Source organism: Sander lucioperca, chromosome 4 (assembly GCF_008315115.2).
Source record: "Sander lucioperca isolate FBNREF2018 chromosome 4, SLUC_FBN_1.2, whole genome shotgun sequence".
NCBI classification, from domain to species: domain Eukaryota; kingdom Metazoa; phylum Chordata; class Actinopteri; order Perciformes; family Percidae; genus Sander; species Sander lucioperca.
Window position 1 is genome coordinate 33,880,904 of NC_050176.1, and position 18,009 is coordinate 33,898,912.

Here is an 18,009-nt window from a genome sequence, read left to right on the forward strand (position 1 = left end):
AGTTAGCCTAATAGCTGGTTTGATTTGCATTGAGAGATGATTTTATGAAAAGTACCCCATGTCAATCTCTAGGTATGGTGAAGGGTATAGCCCCCTATTCTCAGGTAAATCAACTACCAACTGCCACTGAAATTGCGTTGCCTGTATCTTTTCACGCCAATCCACCACAGAGATTTTTCAGCCTACTTTAAGTAAAAATTGATTTCACACTATTATGATGGTTCAACTTTGCGCTTAATCCGCGATAACTATAGTCCGTTACACCACTAGTTGTCTGCCTTGTGTCTGTCTGGCGGAACAGATGCTCAGTGCAATCGTCTACATTTGTGCTTCCATGGGTTTAGTAATGAGCCAAAGTATTCAAATCCTAATCCAGCCCCAATTAACCGTTGTAACAACATTGATTGTGCACTGGGCTGTGAGCACTGTCAAAACACCCATGATCAAACATGAGTGCACAGCAGTGGCTAAACAAGCTTGAATTTAATTTGGTTACTTACTAAGGCCCTTAGTTACTTAAAACAGAAGCAGATAAAACTTCTGTTTCGTGTGACACAATCTGCAAGACACCTTGGAAATGTCAAGCATGTTTAATGAACAAAAGGATTTGATGAAGTCGTGGTGACAAAGCCCTGCCGAATGTTTCCTCCAAGTCCCATCATACCCAAATCCCACTTGAGCATGGCTTGACTCCAATCTGTAAGTGGGTGCCTACCTTAAGCGTTAATTGTCTCCAAAAACCTGTCCTCAGCTAATTAATCTAACAATAAACATAAAAATATGTTTATTGCATCAACTATATATACATATTTACCCATAACTGTCACACAAAACAAATTACAATAATCCTAATTTATGGTAAAATAACTTTAGTATGATACACTTGAATGAATATAATGATGCGGTGCCATGGACCCTTTGGTTTCAAATTGGAGGTGTAAGACATGGTTTCAGAACAAGTGAATATGTCTGAACAAGTCAAGTTATATATACAACTTACTAACTTGACTTGACACTTTTTTAGCATAAATGAATACTTGTTAGATTACGTTATTTCTTTCTGAATGTTATTTAAGGAGCCATTCCTACATTGTTACTATGTTAGCTATGAATACATTTGTAGCCACACATTTTCTAATTGTCTTGTAATCACTACTGTATATTCCTCCATTAATTAACAGAAGCATCAAGTAATAAAAAATAGCATATATATATATATATATATATATATATATATATATATATAATTTATATTGTGATGATGGCCGCGATTATGACACATTGTAACATACTCTTAATGAAATTCTTTAGTCTTCTGCCCTGATGTCAGGTTTGACTCGATGAAGTGGTGGGCTATATCCATTATTTCTTTTCTTTTTTGTCTATTCCCTGGACAAAAAAGGAAAAGATCTAAACCTTTTCTTTTCGACTGAATTTACATCTTCTGCTCATTTCTCCTGCTTTCTTACCAAGAGAATTCTAATGAAGGGCAGAGTCAGATATCTACAGGGATACAAGAGGACCTGGAGACAGGAGAGATTGCAGCCACTGATGGCAAGAAATTTCCATAAAAGTACAATCAGGTTGGAATTTTAAAAGTGAATGTTTAAGTAGTCTAAGAGATGGGCTTTGATTCACACTCTGATCAAACCCAAGACATCTCATTCAGAGAATAATGATTTTTCCCCCCTAATTTTCCTCTGTTTCTGTCTCATCTGTGAGCTTACAGGTAGAGCAAAGCCCAATGGTATTGTTTTCCCTCCAGTACTTGAGCACGGGATCCTTTCTTCTGCCAGATTAGACAAGGCCAAAAAGAATGGCAAATGTAGGTATGCCACATTATTATTAGAGGTTGGCTACACTGTGCAGATTCAGGCCCAATCCATTCTATGCATTTTATGTTCCCTTCAACACTCGATGGCAAGTAAATAAATGTATTTTTTATGTATATTTTCATTTGAAATGTTGAAGAAAGCAGTCTTCCTTTGTGCATATGTTGCCATGCATATGAGGATGTGACTGAATATGTCATTCACAGAAATGATGGACAATACAGTCGAATTCCCATGTGGGAAAAGCAGAACTTTTGCCCATTGGTTTTAACCAGGTACTCCTGTGTTATTGTAATAGGTAGAAACAGAAAGCAAAAGAGCACATTTACACAAATACTGTAAGTTTTAAAGTACCATTATCTGAGTATTTCCATTCACTAAGGGCGTTTTCACACATACCTCATTTGGTCCGGACTTTCGGACTTTTCAGTTTGATCCGAACCAAAATTAGAGGTGTGAAACCTCCCCCGGACCACGGTCCGGATCAAAAGACCAAATTTTGGTCCGACCAAAAGAGGTGGTCTCGGTCCGGACCACAGTCCGGATCAAAAGACCAAATTTTGGTCCGACCAAAAGAGGTGGTCTCGGTCCGGACCAAACTGAACCATGGTCCGGTTCGTTTACAGTGTGAAAGCATTTTTTGGATGGTTCGGACTTTCGGACCAAATACAAGAAGCTCTGGCTGACTCTCCTTGTGTTACAAGACCGGGGAAGCTCCTTTAAGGAATAGCTTGGTGCTTAGTGTGTAGGCTACATGAGAGAGTGAGAGTGACGGTGAATGCGCTCAGAGCAGACAGCTGTCGGCTATCAGAGCAGAGAATACATCAGCAGTTTATTTGTTAAGTGGTAGTAAATGTACAGTGTAGGTTTCCGTTTGTTTCTGAATAAATTCTCCAGAAAGTTCCAGTGTCTTGCTTCTCAACATCACAACAAAACAAAAAGAGCCGCGGCAGTAGGGGAGAGCAGCAGTCAGCTGAAAAAACTCCGACACAGAGAGAAGATACGAGAGGACGGGGAAGCCCGTCTACAAACCAATCAATTATAAGTATCTGGAGACGCAGCTCACGTATGTGATGACGGCAGGACGTAGTTTTGTCACGTATAGATCTTTAGTGCGCTTGCATAACTGCAGTGTGAAACCAAAACTTACCGGATCAAATGTATACAATGTAACAAAAACATGAACGTTGGTCCGCACCTTGGTTCGGACTTCCATGTGTGAAAACGCCCTAAGACTCTGTTTAGCCAATAATTCAAATGGCAATGGAAACTATATTTGCTCCTTTGTGCTTCTTTGAGTTACTCGTCTCTTTGCTGAATACATTTTTTGTACATCAAATGCATAATAAGTTCATGAGGCATCAAAGGTCAAGTCACCCAGCGGAAAGGAGGAACATTGCTAAAGTAGATCAACTGATCAACTACTTTAACAAAACCCTCACAGGAACTGCTAAGAAAATGTAACAACAAAAAGTGGGAGGGTATTTTTACTTTTAAAAAAGGTACTGTAAGTGTTCTTTTTTTGTAAAACAATAAATGTAAAATAGCTCATTCCAACAGCCATCACTGAAATAGAGCGTTTGCTCAGTAACATGAGTCTCCCAGTCTGTCTGCTGTGCAGTAAACAGAGAATGAATTTTCTGGTATCCCGTTCCCACTTTATCAGGAGAGACAGCACTACAAAGAGATGGAGCATTCACGCCTCCGGCAGCAGAGCCATAGTGTGACTGGCGATGGTGAAACAGGCAAAGCTAACCTTACCTATTCTAGCGCTCCAGGGAACGCATTATATCACCAAATATGCACAGCGAATAAAGACTGCGGAAGAAAAGAGAGGACAAAACAAAGGTGCTAGAAAGAAAAAAAAAGTCCTTTCTCGGACCACACCCATCTTCGAACTCGGCCTTCATTTTGATCTCAACTACACACCTGTGAAGGTTTGTGACGTGGTTGGGACATTATTGCAGTGACACAATTTGGCCAAAGACAGACAAAAAAAATATAAACACCTACCAAAATACTCAGTGGTAGTTATCGCTGCAGTAGGTGTCTCCAGGACCACATTTTGCCATGATGACACACACAGACTCACAGTCTCTCTCTTTACTCTCAGTTAAAATTGCAGCCCAAGAGAGTGTGATTATTTATTGAAATAGTACATGTCAATGAGTTTTCCAATCTACAATTTTAGTTTGCCATGACTAGGACTTAGTTATAACCGTCACTCCAGAACAATGTTTAACAATTACTATTTTAGCAAAAATACGGTATTTTTAAAGAGCTCTCTACTTCAAAAACAGTATTGTTTTGTTGAAAACATTTAGTGTGGACAGTAAAACACTGTCCCTGTGAGGTCATGATTGTGCATGGCAGTACCTGGGAGTCAAGCACTCCCACTGTGAATAAAAGTAGGCTCAAAGGATTAGGAAGCCTTTGAGCATTTGATGAGAGACACTGTTTGTGTGGTTTTCATGTAACTACTAGAATACCTGCCTGTTTGATTCCGACACTGACTCCAAGAGTAATTTTTCTAACAGTTTTCACCTTTGTGTGTGTGTGTGTGTGTGTGTGTGTGTGTGTGTGTGTGTGTGTGTGTGTGTGTGTGTGTGTCCTCCGTGGCTAAAGCAACTGCGTGTGGGAGGGGTGGGGGTGCGTGTGTGATCACGTACGGCTTGTATCATGTGGACGCGCCGACAGTTTTGTTGTCATTACTTAGAATTCCCCATGGGGGAGACAGAAACTACGCACTATAGCTTAAGTTAGGCTTCACGCTGTTTCATTTTAACATTCAATTACAGTACTTTTACTATTAATTTAACATGAATGGTTAGGGCTGTCAAACTTCAACAACAACAAAATTCTTTTTAACGGCACTCTTTTTTATTGACGCGCGAATAACGCACATGATTTGACCATCGGGCCATACCGTAGTTTGGGAAGCGATGCAGCAGTAACATTGTACATCCATGCTTTGTGGATGGCTACCAGAAACTGTAAAGTGCTCCGTGATAACATCCAGAGGATCACCAGACCGGACATCCACCGTCTGGCTCGCCACAGCGGAGAGAACGCAGCTTCGGTCTGATCTACGAGGAGACCCGTGCTGAAGGGAGAGAGCCCTCCGTGATGCCATCACCCAACACAGACATGCCAAGACGAAGACGGTGACCACGATGGATGTAGTGTACACCACACCCTGTACGGCTTCAGAGGTTAAACCTTATCCTGAATCACAAATAAAAGGTTCTTTTAAAAGGGATATTTCACCGTTGGAAAGCTGAATATATCTTTAAATTGGGTCACTTATGTAGTATAAATGTAAAAAAATTTTTTAAATTGGTGCCTTCTAGGCCGAGAAAAGCCAGGAAATGTGTTTTTGGCTCATGTGGATGAAAGACACCAAATCCCAGAATGCACTTGCTTCGCTGCTCTGAGTACACTCCCAAGCCACGCCTACCGTTTACAGACAGACTGTGTTCAATTCAACTGTGTTTTATTGTCATTTCAACCATATAGTTACACGAAACAACGTTTCACCGTGGCTCAAGTGGTTACACAATTAACATATATAAAAATGGCATTATATAAAAACAACATACAAAACAGGCTACATTTAGTGCACAAACATTATATGCTCTGTAAAGTTTAGCTAACACATACTAGCATTAGCGCTTGGTAGGCTGTAAAACACATTGGAGACGAGACAGCAGGTCTCATATTTCAGACACTGCAAAGTTATACATTGTTTGTCGGGCTATTTCGTTATTAAATTCACTTCTGATACGATTTTAAGCGAGAAATCAACTATATAAAGCTCAAATATGGGCCGTTTTACGGAAATTGATGGCTAATTGCAAATTTGGTAAGACGTGTCGGACTTTAGGAGCGCCACACAGTCTGACGAGAAAGCTGCAACCTCCATACCCAGTGAAAGTCACCGTTTCTCGGGTTTCGTTAGCTGCTACTGTCCCTCCAATCCTATGTGTACAGATAGCAGCTAGTTAGCTTCATTTTCGGCATAACTTTCGTATATTTACAGTTTGAATTTCGTCACGCCACTTACAGAACATCTACCCCAAGGTCTTATAAAGCTAACTATTGTGTCCGATTTCAATTGAATGCATTTTTGTGAACATTAGGGGTTTCGTTAGCTGCGACTGTCCCTCCAATGTACACACATGATATGCTCCGTAAAATTCAGCTAATACATAGCTAGCTACTAGTATTAGCGCTTGGTAGACTGTATCACCGAGTATACAAATTTGCGTGTAATGTAGAATGGTCGGCATTTAACAGTCACAAACTCCACCAGCAGTTAGTTGGATACAAGCACCCCCATTTCTGCACCAGGCAGTCCGTGTTAACACAGCTCACCTCCACTAGCTAGCCTTACCCGGCGACAGAGCTAGTAGAGTAGCTAGACTGGTAGCTGGATATTCCGATACAGCAATTGTTTCCACAAAAACAAAAACACAGCAGTCTCTGAACTCGCGTTGGGAGTTTCGTTGTTTGGATGTGGTCCAGTTTGTTGTCTAATGAGCGGACAACAAACACGATTTTGCCACCCACAAACTCGTTCAACGTCCCCCGCTGATGATGTCCCTTTACCGGCCAGAGGCATCGAGCTGCACCGCTGGTCTCCATAGCCGGCAGGCGAAGCTGTGTCGAGTATTCCGTCTGTAATAAAGTGTCCTGCATATTCTCCGATCTGTACCAATGTATCCCGGTGGTACACGTGTGCGGTAGTTTGAATGCACATAATTGTTGTTCTAAAATTTCCTTCAGGATGAATAAATCTATCTATCTAAAGTTTTGATGCTGAGAAGCCACAAAGCTACGCGAGGATTCAAGATGGCTGACAGTCGTTTTGGTTCGTGAAATTTCGGAGAATGCCAGAGTCCAACCCCCTATGGGCTATGGGGAAGTAGCTCCTAGTAGTGGCTGTAGTCCCTTGCCTCTCGGCAAAAATCTTCTGATGACGCAAAAATCGTCATCGGAAGATTTTTTTGCAGACCCTCAATCCAGAGATCTCCCCTCTCAGGGGGACATGAGGGAGGGAAGCACGGGCATTCAAAAATACTACCGTGTTTCTACTGAGACAAAGCTTAATGCTAAGTCGGTGAAGTATCCCTTTAAGAGCCACACACTACATCTAAAGAGAGACTACCCATTCTGAGTAATAGTCTTCATTATTTACATTTTAACTAAATCAATGATCATTAAAAAGCAGCTCAAGACCCAAAAAAAGAAATAAACCTTAAGCAGAAATGGATAAAGAAAAGGATGTTTTGAATGGCAAGTTGAGTTTCAAAGCCTTTCCAGAGACTAAAGTTAGTTGCATGTACGGTCAATGTGAATGGAGTTACCACCGGAGTGCATTAAGTCTCAAACAGCACTTGAGCATTAAAAATTCGAAAAGTATCCTTTTTAAAGAACATTTAAAACAGATAGAAAATGTGCAATTTAAATATTTTAATTGATTGACACCCCTTATGGTTACTTATCTAATTAGTGGCTGTTGTCTGTTTTTTGAAACTTTTCTGTTTTTTGAAAACTACACATCAGAAATAGTCATAAAACAACTGTGTCAAACCATAACATTGTAGACCCATCGGCTTTCCTAAATTGTCCATGAGAAGCCACACTGCAAAGCTTAGTATATTATATATTGGCCCTACATTTCTCTCTTCAGGAGTGTTGATAAAGTACAGGGAACTTTGTTTAAACTAGGTATGAGGTTAGTAGTTCACATAGTGTAGGTCTATACATTTTCAGTTTCAAATGTGCTGCAAGCTATTACTCTTTCATTGCTCCTTTTTGGAGAGGAGGTTCCTGACCAATTATTTTCAGACAGATGCAGGGATGCAGAATGACTCAAAGCATCAGGTTTTTTTTCCAGATGATGCCTAAGGTAAGGGAAGAATGGCCAGAGGCTAAGGCAGCCCTCTAGGGGCCCAGGGAGCTTATAAACTGTGAAACTGACATCTCTTATCTATTACGTTTGCCAAGTAAACCTTTAAAAACCTTGACACTGCTCTACATGCTTTTCCCAACCTGTATATATTTACCATTTAATGAATTTGAAGTCATTTTTGAAGTATCGACTGTGAATAATCACTGATCCAAGGATGAATAAAAGCACTCAAACTTAGTGTACCTCCTCATCTGCAAGCTTTCATATTTCTTTCAATATACCTTATGTTATTTTTATGTAGTACAACTTTCTAAAATCAATAGACTGTGCACTTTCAGGATGAAATAAGTTTTATTATATCAATATACACTTCCTTCAACAGCCAGTTTTCACCATGCCTATCAAAGCATGGCCAGAAAAGGCGGTTGAAGGGAGTTTGTTGATGTGGTGCTGTTGGCAGCAAGTGAAAAAAGAAAGCCATGCAGGTTCCCTTGATGATAGGCCCTCGCAAACCAAAAAAGCCTTGCAGGGTGCCTCCAGAAATGTTCAGTCAGTCACAAGGAGGCCTGTCACTGTTTGAATGCTGTCACCTTCACTTAGAGCAAGGCAAAGCAACAGACATCTGCCTGTAGCTTCCTCCGAACCTTTCACAGAAACTGTACGTATGCCATACAGTACAGCAGAGCTGTAATATAAATACAACCAAACTACATCATACTTAGACATAAGACATAATGATAACGTTTGTACATTCACTTTTTGAACCAGTATTGCACGCATCTGTCCAATAGAAGTTTGTCTGGCTCAGCAGATGTGTAGATGTTTTTGGCAGCAGAACAGGAAAAAGCCAAAGAACTCTGTAGCATGAAGAAATTGATCATCACCGTCCCTATAAACTGTGGTACAAAAGCCTACTAATTATTTACAAAATATGACATTTTCTGAAAGGGCTTTTTCTGTGACATAATTATTAACTTTACATGAGAGTGTAGAGTATATCATTTGACAATAATTTACAGCAGATAAACATGACATGAACATGTCAGTGTTTGTTAGTTTCTTGGGCCGATTTCTGCTTCTGCATTAAATCGACGCCATGGGTACGTACGTAGGTACGTGGAGATAACCGATATTTGGAACCGATATGCATTTACTGTGAAAATGAAAATCTTTAAGTCATAATTAAGATTTTGAAATGTTACAAACTCCAACACAAAACTTTGTTTGAAATGCTTTAAGCAATTATTTAATAAATGAGAAACTTTCAACATAATACACAGTATTTTTTTTTACACAGTAAAAGATAGTCAGATAGTGTTGTGGGTGGGACATTAAGTCAGACTCAGTGGTGAGTGAAAGCGAAGCAGAGGGACAGACACAGAGCTGTAGCGCAGCCAAAGTAGCGCACTTTTTTAGTTAATTAACTTTATCGCTTATCAGGCAAATGAAACAAAAATACAGATAATCTGCAAACTGCAAAAAAACAGAACCGATAATCGGGCTAGGGCCAATTGGTCTATCCCAGGGTTTCCCGCAGCACTTTGCAGTTAAGCAACACACGCCTGCCGCCTTAACTACGTCGTCAAAAAAAAAAGAAAAAATGAATGATCTAAATCTAATGAAGCAGAAACTCTTAATGTCAGATAACGTCCATAATAATTGGACTTTGGGTTAGATTTTTGACAGTTTTCAGTTGTTATGAGGAGCAATATGAGAGAGAATAGGCTTTTTCACATTAAGACTTATAAAGCCCATGAGAACCGTGGAGAGTCAACCCACAGCCGCTCCGCTGTCCTGCTGAAAATGTTAAGCAGAAACGCTTAATGTCCGATAGCGTCCATAATAATTGGACTTTGGGTTCCATTTTTTTTACAGTTTTCAGTGGTTATGAGGAGCAATATGTTGTTTATTCACATTAAAGGGGTAAATCGCCCAAGCATTTGTGGGAGTTTGTCAACAACTGTGCGAGCAGCTTGGGAATGCCCGGGCAGAAACGGAGTGAGTGGACTTACTGGAGCGTTGGCATATGGCAGGCAGAGAGCATTTATATATGTATCTCTGTCCTGTTCTTTACATCAGTGAGGCTTTCTTCTCTTGTTTCAACGAAGTGAATACATGACGAAGTGACTGAAACTATCCACCACCTCTCACGCATGGATTCTTAACGTCCCGGTCTTTGAGACACATCCATTGTCTGTTTTGTTTTTTTCATCATTACACTCTATTACGGTTAGTTAGCGTAGTTAAAACACTACACACAGTGAAATTACATGTCCTGTTTTTATTTCATGCATATCTGCTCTGAGTGTGTGAAGCTATGGGCTGAACTCTGTTATCTCAGAGCTGTTTGTTTTGGAGAAGAGTTGTCAGGCGAAGTGGAAGAGAGCGTGTCACGGAGGATAATGGGAGCCATACGAGTAACAGTTATAGCACATGTTTTTTAAATATTTTTTAAATAGTTTCAATAATGAATCTTCTGTCCTCACTATGCATGTCTCATTTATGTGGGTGGAACCATGGATGTAACAATGTAATGTACGTAACTGCTATGGAACTGCGCCAATAGCAACAGAATGTTCAACTGAAACCAGATGTTGGTGACAGACCAATGGACGCCTGGCAACAATCATGTTACGTAAAACACAGATCTTCCAGATACAACTTTAAAGAAGCATTACTTAAACAACTTTGTCCTTATACAGTAGATCCAGCGGACACAAAGCAATATTACCACCGCTTTGGTCTCCACCAACTTCAGACATAAACCATGACCACTGGGCTAAGGACCTTCTATCCATTCTTCTGCTGCTTTATCATCCTACCAACTAAATCCACAAGTTATCCCCAAAATTTCACCAGCCAAATATCTCTAATTTTTCATTGATACATGCTTTATTTATTAAAGTTCAGTCGTACCAATAAGCTAGCAACAATATCCTCACTTTCCTCAGTTGTAGCCACTGCTGCTGCATTTTCTGTTAGCATGTTAGCTTACTAAGGACTTTTAGCTGGGGAAAATCTATCACTACTTTAACCCTCCCTATCTGAGGTGGAATATGATTGGTTAGTTTTAATGGCACTCCAAAATATAACCTTTTAAATTGTATTGTACAGCGACTTAGCCTGACAAGCCAGACCCACATCAAGATGTTGGGTCTGGGAACTCACCATTGGCAGGGCTTAATCTGAGGGGCGGGATAAACGGTTGTCTTTCAAATTCCCTCTGCAAGCAATAGGATAGCGCTACAACCAACCAAAGCAACGCTAGTTAAACTTTTGCCGTATCCGGTCGGCAAAACTCCGAACACATCTTCCTTTTTTAAGAATGACTTCAGTGTTTAACTCCAAGTCTTCCAGAGTCGCAGTCAAAGCCGATTCGAAAGAAGCAGCAGCCATCTTCTTTGTTTTCAAGTAGCAGGGAATTCACACGGAACCGTCACAACTCTGCCGTCCCTATGTTAAGCCCGCCCACCGACTCTATACACGATGTGATTGGCGTGACCAGAATTTGGTTTTTCCAGCTCGCAAGCAACGGAGAGTTGCTAGACTTATCCTGGCTGTAAATTACATTTGCTGCCGCTAGGGTGCGTCTAGATTTCTAGGCAAAAAGGGACCACCAATCACAGAGATCCCTGACATGTTAAAATAGAAAACACATGTTCATGTTAAATTTACTTAGATATGTCCCTCATTGTATTGGTTTGCACTCTTGTGGGCATAATGCGCAAAAATGTATATTTCATATTCATTTTTAAAGGAATATTTAAATGTAATTTTGTGCCAATTTTGACAGCCCTAGTAACTAAAACCAAGGTAAGGTCTTGACCCACAGCAAACTGTGAGACAGAACCATAGAGTGAATGTGCACAAACAAAACTATGAACTACAAGAGGCTAAAAACGTCCATACTGTAGACCTGCAGAGTCGGTTTGTCACTAAGAGCAAACCCTTTTGCATTACATGAAGTAATTATATACAAAAATATTGATTAATGGAGCTATACATTACAGAAACAAAAGAAAGATGCTCAACTGTGATACACTGTGTTACCAGTTAACCAGATTTCCAACTTAACAACTTAGCTATAGATCAGTCTGCCAGGGTCAAATGTAAATAGATTTATAGTTCAAAGTGATATGCAACATCGAAAAAAGATCCAATGTTTTAAGGTCATTCTTATATCTAGGACTACAGTTGTCATTAGGGCACTATTAATTATTCTGCACACCCCAAGGTATACACAGAATGTCTTGAGAAAAACTAAAGCACAAAAACAGGACAATACCATTCCCCATAGCCAGAATAAAGGACTGAATTTCACTTGCCAGTTGTTCTAATTTGGACAGCCATCAATCATTGTTTGGAGGACGAAACAGTTCCCCAGTTTGTCCTCTTACATCTGCTATCCTTTTTGTGTTGGTCTTTTTCAGTTGCAAGCAGTAATAATCCAAATAGAGGTTAAGAGTCTTCAGCGATTCAAATTGACCTCTATCACTCAGGAGACAATCTCTAATCAATATTGCTGCTCTTATTGCCTTTAGTAATACCTTTAGGGTCTAATAGGCATTATGATTAGCATCCATGAGAATACTGCATCACAATGAGAGAGAGCATATCATAATGGGTACTGTTCATAAAGCACACCAGGCCTCAGCATTAGGGCTGAACGATTAATTGCATTTGCGATAATATCGCGATATGTTAAAATGCGATTTCCTAATCGCAAAGGCTGCGATTTGGTCACGACTCGCGAGAGCAAATCAGTCTGCACTCCGCAGAGAAAGCAGGTTTTATTAGTACAGTTAATCCCACGGCAAGAACACCAGCAACTAGCTAACGCAACGATAGCCTCTCTGAGCAAGTGCACACGGCAGCACGCAACTTCACGAGGGGGAGGGGCTGGAGGCAGCTCCTCTCTGTGCACTGTAAAAAATTACACTGGTGTGTGTGTGTGTGTGTGTGTGTGTGTGTATACTATATTTTTACTTATTTAACTGTCTAGTGTGTAATTGTGTGTTGTTCATACTATAAAATGATTTATTGTTTGTCTTTGTTGAATAATACAGAAGACAAAGAGCTTAAAAAAATAATCGAATTGAAATCGCAATATTTGGGAAAAAAATCGCAATTAGATTATTTTCAAAAATCGTTCAGCCCTACTCTGCATGATGGAGCTGCAATGCCAGGAAGCATATCAGTTATAGCCAATACAGTACTGCATCTTATCCGAGCGTCATTCACACCCAAACTCCTTCTCAATTCAAATCTCAGACTGTTTTTTTTATCATCGTTGTACACAGAGCAACAAGAGATAATAGTGTAAAAATCCCCTAACTGCAAACTGGAAATGGAAATCAAGAGAACGGTTATGAAAAGGAACACAGATGCACAGCAAAGCAACGCACATCAAGCACGACACATGTTCTGCTTCTTCACCCTCCTTTCTAAACACTCACATAGTTCTCTGTCCGATTCTGAATCAATTCAAGATCAGCTAAACCACTCCGGAACCAAAACAGATTATGCAATTGCTTTGCCTGCTGCTGTAGACAGTGCATTAGGATTTTATTACTGAACTATGATCAGGACATCCAGATTTCTTTTAAATCTAAGGCACGTAAACTAGATCAAATTTGACATATCTATCAAACGAGCTTCATGTATGGGCAGACGCTCTACCAGGTGAGCTACCCAGGCGCCCAGAAACTGTGTACATTGACAACTTCCAAATGCACATGTATGTATACAGTATTGTAACTTGGTGTCTTGGGGCTGGGTTATTTGGACAGATAATTCTACATCCCGAGTCATTTTTATTATCAGTACATCCTGCAAAAACACGATTTAATTAGTATGCAACTCTTTTGGGGAATCACAGAGGGGACATTCCAGAGGTGGTGAGTTTGAACACACAAGGGATGTCTGTAACAATCCCTGGTGTAAACCTCAGCAGACACAGCATAACATTCTTGATTTAAAATGAGGATAAAAATTCAGCGCTTGAAAACTAATTAGCTCAAGTGAAGATGCCTACAGATGAGCAGAAATTGATTGCTATCTGAGTAGAAGGTTCATACTGACTTTTTGCTGACTTTTTGTTGATATAGCAACAACATTCTCAAACTACAAAATAAACACCTTAAACTACATTACTTATGTAGCATGGTCTGACAGCAATAAATGTTTAATGATTTCAATTATTCAAATTCAATTCAAATTCAAAAATATTATGACATAACACAACACTCTTTCTAACTTTACATCATTTCTGAAAAGAGGAGTTGCAGTCTCCACTAATACTCAAAAAGGTGCAGCGATGTGCAGCACAACTTCCTGTCAGTCAACAGAATGAACTTCATTAAGTTTTTTCCTTACAGCACTGAAGATGTATAGGCCCATGTCCAAACTGTCCAATATAATTAATTTAAATGGTTTGTATTGCAATTCAGTTCATGTGGTGTTTACAACTCTTGATTCATATCAGTGTGAAGTTAAACTTTTCGTTTCTTTCATCTAGAGCAAGGGAACCAAACTACATGTCTGAAAGCAACCCAAGATAAACAAAATGTAAACAAATGTTTTGTTCAGTAAAAATACATTTGAGAGTGACAATGTTATTACAGGATAAGCATTTATTGGCTAGAGAGAAAAAAAAGATGTAAAAATGAATGAAGTTTGTCATCCTTAGTGTAAGTGATAAGAGAGTCCAGCATGGAAACACAGCCCTTAACAAAGCTGGACAGTATGTTTGAGTTTCACTGAGTATGGGCAGCTCCATCAATATTTAGCTTCTCCACCACCTCACCTCTACTACAGATAAAAGCAAGTGGAGGCCAGAGTACAAGGAGACGCCACCTCTCCCAGTGATGCTAATTATCCCTGTTTGCTATCTGGCTAGCTCCCAGGCATTCTGATTGGATTTACTTGTCAAAATAAATAAATCATCATCATAAAAGTGTAATGCCACTTCCCTGACCTTTCCCCACACCCAGGCCATGCTAGTACCACAGCACTGTGTACAGGAGGATAGAACCCAATCTAGCTGGTACTATTTAAACCTCTAACAATATTATTGGATTATTATATTGGATAACTATTATTATTAACTAAAACTATTTTTGGCTACTTATGGGGAAGCAGAAATAAGCTATAAATACAAGATTGACATATTGTGGTGTTATTATTTTTATTATTATTTTTCTTAAGCCAAACTTGCTAGCAAACAGTTACTGATTTACAAATACTGCAGATACGGAGTAGCTTTAGCATTAATTTAAAAGTCGGGTTTGTGTCCACCTGATGAATGGAAGTCCAATATTCCAATAACAACTCGGGAAATAGCTGACTCTAGCTGCTAAATGTTCCACCATGTTCACTAGCTGGTTGCTGACTTTGTCTGTCTGCCGTTTGGTGCTGGACTGGTAGCATAGAGTCAGTTATCATAGGTGAGCGCTGCGAGGGTGAACCAAAGCAGTAAAATGTGAACCGGAAGACCAATGCGTTAATAGACACTGAAAAGCTTCGTAGAGCTGAGGGAAACTGCAGAGTCAGGTAAGAGAGACTACTGTCACATACTAGTTGCCACATGATCCATTGATGATGATTATAGTCCATGTATAAGTGATGAAGTGATACACCCACCAAATGCTATCTTTTTGGGTACCAAACACTTAGCCCCTGGAGCTGAAAGGTACCTGTAAAAAGCCAGTTCTCATTCACAACAGTAGAGATGTGATCAAACCATAATGCAAATCTGTTACAGCCTTTTTGATTACAAGCTAAAATGTTGGTGGGGATATTTTAAGTTTCTTGAAAGTTGGTAGAAAAATATCCATACCATCCCCACATAAATCTAAACTTTGTGCCTTCAACGCTAAACAGATGCAACATGTTAGTACTCACAAGTTGATGGAAGGTTACGCCGAGGAGATGTTGGCAGCTTGAGCAATGGGAAGATGGGAGACTAGGCGACAAATGGCAGGAGATATCTAATCCTCCCAGGGTCCAAGGAGAGCTTCCTGGTTATCTGTTTAATGAACACAAATGTCAGTCTTCTTACTCAATTAAATCAGCTTTGCAACACATTCATTACGTCCTGCAGAGACGTCACCATTTAGTGGCACACACTGAAAGGCAGAAACAATGCATCTGGTCCATGAACAACAAAGGTTAATTCATTGTTTTTTCATGAATTAGTTATTAAGTAGGGCCAGTTTCGGTGCTCTGAACACCTGACTTGTCTTAACTATAGCAAACTAAAGATATACAATGGTAAGGTAAGGGAAGGACATGTATGTGACGATATACTAGACTATATATACTGCCCACAGTTAATTAATTACATGCCTTAAAAGTAATGTTTTTCATGTACTGTATCTCCATGTAAACTTCGCTGAACTTTGACATCTGTATGAAGCAACCTAGAGAAGAATTCTACTACACGTTTAAGTATTAAAAGAGAAAAACCTAAAACACATTGAGTTGTTACTGAGTGTCACCTTTCCTCCATATACTTTCCCTTGAGTACAGGTTCAATGCACACAATGGGGCCACTCTGTTTCCTAATCGGCTTCTATAACAAATACTACATTCTGCCTACTTTGACCATATTGTGGCTTCAGATAAAGACAATGGACAGAAGCATTCAGCAACTAAATAACAACAAGTTCAGTTTGTTCAACTTCAACATCAGTAGTCTCTGTTTTCCAACTCTGTGCTGCATTTTCATTGACAAATCCAAATGTTATTTTTTCAAAAAATGTTTGGAGTTAGTTTTAAATATGAAAGTCATCATCGACAACATTATCACTGCAAAAATCTTGTGGACTTTGTGGGCTCCCAACTTTTAACGCGTTTAACCAAACAATAGCTCTTCTACACAACTCTGGCCATTATTTTATTTATCCATAAAGTTGAATCATGTTTACTGAAAGGAATGCTATGACATATTATCTTATATGGGTATACATTTTAGTGTCCCAAATTATTTCCCAAAAACTGAGTGTCCAAAATGATGAGGGTCTTATTTAAGACAGGTTGCCATAACCCTAACCCTAACCATAACCCAAACACCTGTTAAACAGGTGGTTTAGCAGGTTCATAATTAAGGACATTGTATGGGGAATTTGGGACACTAAACTGCACGTATACCTTTTATATGTGTAACGTTAGCTTAAGTTGCTACCCCCATTAATAAATATTGAGTATGCTAGCACAACCATACCCTGTTCGAAGCGGTTCAAAGCAGTGTTGACAACTTCGGGTAACGTTACTCGTTTTTAATATCTTCGGTAACAGTTATAGTTCCCTTAGCCAAGTATTACTGTAAGCACTCACACACTAGCTACTATAACTTTGACACAAGACATGTTGGTATGCCGCTAACAAATTAAAAGCTAACGTTCTGCAAACAATGCAAACAGCTAACAGCAAATTAGCTTTTTTGTTCACATCAACTCGACACGCGCGTATTTACCTTTTTGTGCATCGTCATAAGTCTCCATCCGCGACAGTCACATCCCCTGTGGTCACTTGTTTTGACTGCCTGTAGCTTGACGTTTTGGCCTTTCCCTCCCCACCTCCACCTGTCCACCTCCACCGCTGCTGTTGTTGTTGTTGTTGTTGTTGTTGTTGTTGTTGTTGTTGTTGTTGTTGTTGGCTTCTTCTTCTTCTTCTTCTTCTTCTTCTTCTTCTTCTTCTTCTTGTATTATTTGGCTGTTTTCTGCATGAACTTTCCGAGTGTGGGTAAATAAATAAATAAAATCGTATCCTCAAGCATTAAAAGGTAACCATATGCATAGGCCCAATTTAGTTTGAGTTAAACTAAATTAAATACAACTACTATATTAATGATACAAATAAAAATGGATTCAAACTGGCTTAACATATTACTGTACATTTTCAGACTCACCCCACCCACCAACAACAAAACATTGTCGTTGAAATAATGTTTTAATTAGTTTTCACATTATTAATACACCAATGTGATACACAACCATACCGGAATAACCGTACCAGCTCCAAAATACCTAATTTGCCCATGAGGATGATTAACTAAAAATTTAAAACAAATGGTTACTATTGTCATGACTATAAAAATGTTATTGGTGTGGAAAAATTGAAAACCATTACAAAACTCCAATTGCAGTTACATACTTTTGTAATATTTAGAGCATCCCCTTGTGATTATGCACTTTTTTATTGAAGTAAATAACATACACTATGAGTCATATACTAGTAATAGTATTTGTTTAGCACAGACAC

General features: G+C 39.4%; 1 long non-coding RNA gene across 1 annotated transcript in view; it reads right to left on the reverse strand.

Annotated features, from left to right (window-relative positions):
- Positions 1–17,373, reverse strand: part of LOC116034319 — a 144,296-nt gene extending 126,923 nt beyond the window's left edge. The window contains exons 1-2 of the long non-coding RNA XR_004101054.2: positions 17,222–17,373; positions 15,649–15,772 (exon numbers count right to left, since the gene is read on the reverse strand). This is a non-coding gene — a long non-coding RNA (uncharacterized LOC116034319). The remainder of the gene's footprint in view (positions 1–15,648; positions 15,773–17,221) is intronic.
- Positions 17,374–18,009: the final 636 nt, after the last annotated feature.